The following is a 4,060-nucleotide window of genomic DNA, read 5'->3' as shown; positions in this document are numbered from 1 at the left end:
GGAAGAGAGGGAAAGGGAAGAAGAGGAAGGGAGGAAGGGGAGGGAGGGGGAGGGACTGGTTAGAGACAGAAGGAAGAAGTTTGGAGCCCTGAGAAGGAAGAAACCCTAGAGGCCAGGTGTCAGTAAGGAAGCCCCTCCCTCAGCGCAGGCCCCGCCCCCGGCTCCACCTCTTCTTCCTTTTTCCCACCCACCTCATAACAGCAGCTCTCGTCCTAGAGGGCGAAGAGAGGTGGCATTTGAGTCCTCCGATATCCCAGCAGGCAGTGCAGCCTAGAGACGCTGACAAAGGACTGAAGGAGCAGTCGCAGCCTTGGAGCCGGGTTTGCCGAGGTGAGAGTCCCCCACCGTCCTGTCACACACTCCTCCGACTTCGGGAAAACGTGGAAGTTACGTTGCCGAGAGACCCTGTGGAAAGAACGAGCAGTCCCCAAACCCAGAGGCTGGCTCAGTGACTGACAGCAGGGCTCCGTGGCGCCTGGATGCGGGTGGGAGGTGCAGAGAAGGAATCTAATGGGGTTCTTTCTGCTCTATCTCTCGCAATTACCCTCTAGTACGCGGATCCCAGCCCCTAGTCTGGCCGGCTCCTGTGTGTGTTTCTCCTGCACGGGCAGAGGCAGCAGGCTCGGGAACCTTGCTGTGCTTGCCAGACAGAGTTCGGTTACCCCGGGGATGCGACTCTGGGGAGAACTCTTTGACGGATGTTTTGAGGAGAGCTGGGGGAGGGAAGTTGACTCCCTGTTCGGGGTGACACCGTCCTTGCCTTTCTTCTTTCCTCCAGCTCTACTGGTGCACTCATTGAGCAACTGGAAGGAAATCGGCGGGGTTGGAGCGAGGCGTCCTGGGGTGGCTGGAGGGAGATGAAGGTGGGGTGGAGAGGCTGGGAGGGAGAACGAACGCCTTCTTAGAATGGTGGGGGTGGGGTGTAGGGGCTATGTGGCCTGTATGCTTCCCCCTTCCAGGACCTCTGCATGGATCCTGATGGTTGCACCAGCTGCTCGGCTGTAAACAGGCTCACATGACCTGTTTCGCTTGGAGCCGGCCTGTGTGGGGATGGGGGCTGGAAAGGCTGGGCCCGGCCAATCAGGTGGAGCTGAAGTCCTAGGACAGACCGTTTGATACTCTCTCCCCTGCCCTCCCGCCCTTAATCAGTGCTCTGCGGTTTCCCTTTCTGGGTAAAGTAACTGACATCTGTCCTCTACGGACTGTAGTAGCATTTCTGCACCAGTAGACTCAAAGACCTATCATATAGGGGGGTGAGGGGGCAAATATTAGATGAAAACAGTCCCAGATATTTTACATTTGAAAGGAAATGAGATTGACGCAAACCTGAAAAATTGGATCTTTTGGATCTTGCCTAAAAAGCAGTCCTGTTCTTTAGGAATGCATTGCATTCTTAATGTGAATTCCAGACAGGGAAAAGTCTACTTTTTCAGGCAGGGCACACATAGGGTTTAATATATTCTTTTTTTAAAAAATATATTTTATTGATTTTTTTTTTTTACAGAGAGGAAGGGAGAGGGATAGAGAGTTAGAAACATCGATGAGAGAGAAACATCGATCAGCTGCCTCCTCACCCCCTACAGGATGTGCCCGCAACCAAGGTACATGCCCTTGACTGGAATCGAACCTAGGATCCTTCAGTCCGCAGGCCGACGCTCTATCCATTGAGCCAAACCGGTCAGGGCAATATATTCTTAATGCTGAAAATCTTGTCGACGTTTCCTAAGTGCTGGAAATCTGACTATAAGATGCGATATACAGGATATTGTATAGGGAGTGGACACCAACTTTTAGATCATGGTATATTTGGTATAAAGCAGTTGGAAGTTTGGAAAATGAGGCCAAACGTGCCTTTCAAGTTGTTAATGTCTACATACCCAAACAGGATGGGAGTTTCTGAAGCACTTGAACTCTCAAAATAAGAGGTTTGCTCAAATATCAGTATATTTGAAAATGTGGAATTTTTCAAATGAGGTAGTTATGTAGATTCCCGTTACATGTAATATATAATTAAATATAATGCACAATATTCAGTGTAATGGTACTCATTTATAGGCAAATATAGGACATAGAACAAATAGCTTATAAAATAATGCATGTTTCTTCCCTTAACTTGTTCATGCACATTTTCTCCCCAAATATTTTTTAATGGAGCTTGTTACATTTAGCTCCAATTCCTGAAAATATAAAACAAGAAACTCCAAGAAAACTTCCCCATTCTCTACTAGATAAATAAAGTAAGTAATTTGCTATTATTTTTCTGTTTTTTAAAAAGTTTAAAATGGAAAATAGAGGAATTTATTTGGAAATGTACATTCTTTATATATATATATAATTGATTTTAGAGAGGAAGTAAGAGGGAGAGAGTGATAGAAACATCAATGATGAGAGAGTCATTGATTGGCTCCCTCCTGCACACCTCCTACTGGGGATCAAGCCTGCAACCTGGGCATGTGCCCAGACCAGAATCAAACCCATGACCTCTTGGTTCATAGATTGGTGCTCAACCACTGAGCCATACCGCCTGGGCAAAAATAGAGGAATTTAAAATCTTATCTAAAATTTAAAGGAGATTATCAGTATTGCTCTTCATCTGGTTTTGCCACCCTGTAGCATTCTGGAGAATCTTGCCCTACAATAAACAGATTAAGTGATTTGCTCTTTGAGGGCTTCCATTTCCTCATCTGTAATATGAAAGTTTTATCTTAATCTCCAGGGTCTTTTATAGTTCTCCAATTCCATAAAATAGTGCAGTTTTTTTTAATTGGGAATTATTCTTGGCCAAAATAAGATTGTCAAATAAGCCAAGATATTGATATCAACTAAAAGAACATTCAATAAGTAACAAGAGGTATCCAGAGTCCTAATAGAAATAGAAATTACTGAATAGGTTGACCTGTACCTCTCTTTCTCATTCTCCTCTCCATCAGGAAATTAAAGATTGCCTCAGCTAAATCCTATTTCCAAAATCAGAAATAACAGTTCCACTTGACTTTCTTGACCTTCATGGCATAGTACAAAGTCTAATTCTTTCACTCATTACAATTTTTTCCTGAAGTAAGTGGGCTATGTGATCAGTGATGAAGCTAGAATAAAAACAAGGTGGTTCTAGCAGGGCCTCACCTTGGTAGTATCTTGGTTAGATCACCAGAACATTTTTTTTTAACTTTTCAGGGTTTGAAATTTAATTTTTCCAGCACATCCAGAAATTATTCATCAATCTCAGGGATTGACTCACACTAACCAAACTCAAAAGATTTCTTTGTTAATATATGAATGCCAGTTTACTAACTTACAGTGAGAAGTAGAATTGCCAAGCAGACCAGGAGACACATGTGCAAGCCAGGGCACCCTTTGTTCTTGACACCATGGGAAAACATAGACGTTGCTCTTGACCTTCCTTTATTCTGGATCATTTCTTAAAACATCTAGTGGTCAATACATTCAACAAGAGTACAACATGTTTTTATGTAAAAGCCATATCAGTAACACCTTTGTATGGATCTCTCCTAGTCTCTTGATAGAACTTGGGCCACCTGCAAAGCATCTCTAAAATCTGTTTCCTCTCCATTCCTACTGTCTTAATCTAGGCCAGTGGTTCTCAACCTTGGCTGCACATTAGAATCACCTGGGAATCTTTTTAAAATCCTGATTTCTGGGCCTCATCCTCCGGAAATTCTGTTTCTTTGTTATGGGGTGGTGTTTCTTTGTTATGGGGTGGGAAACAGAATTTCCGGAGGATGAGGCCCAGAAATCAGGATTTTAAAAAGATTCCCAGGTGATTCTAATATGCAGCCAAGGTTGAGAACCACTGATCTAGGCCCTCATCATCTCTCTATGCCACAGTGATTCAACAGCTTTTTTCTTCTATGACTACTCTAGAGTCAGGTGCTGTGCTTGACTGGTCAATGGCAATCAGTTTCCTACTTAAGATCTTATCCAGTCAGTTCCCTGCTTAAAATCCTATGGCGGTTTCCCATTGCCTGAAGCAGTGGTTCCAAGTGTAGCATGCATCAGAATCATCTGGAGGGCCCCAACCCCAGATTTTTTTTTAATTTTT

The 4,060-nt window shown here is 44.0% G+C and overlaps 1 protein-coding gene across 5 annotated transcripts in view; it reads left to right on the top strand.

The window, feature by feature from the left end:
* Positions 1 to 249: 249 nt before the first annotated feature.
* The window catches only part of MOSPD1 (motile sperm domain containing 1), a 74,413-nt gene continuing 70,602 nt past the window's right edge, over positions 250 to 4,060 (top strand). For 4 of the 5 annotated variants that reach the window (XR_001363406.1, XR_001363407.1, XM_014545025.1 and 1 more), the window contains exon 1: positions 250 to 330. The gene's annotated coding sequence lies outside the window, so the exon portion shown is untranslated. Of the gene's footprint in view, positions 331 to 2,219; positions 2,238 to 4,060 lie in introns of those variants that run through there. The other variant, XM_014545026.1, reaches the window with a different exon arrangement.

Source organism: Myotis brandtii, unplaced genomic scaffold (assembly GCF_000412655.1).
Source record: "Myotis brandtii unplaced genomic scaffold, ASM41265v1 scaffold393, whole genome shotgun sequence".
Lineage (NCBI taxonomy): Eukaryota > Metazoa > Chordata > Mammalia > Chiroptera > Vespertilionidae > Myotis > Myotis brandtii.
The sequence above is the reverse complement of the archived record's forward strand: the minus strand, read 5'-3'. Positions and strand labels throughout refer to the sequence as shown.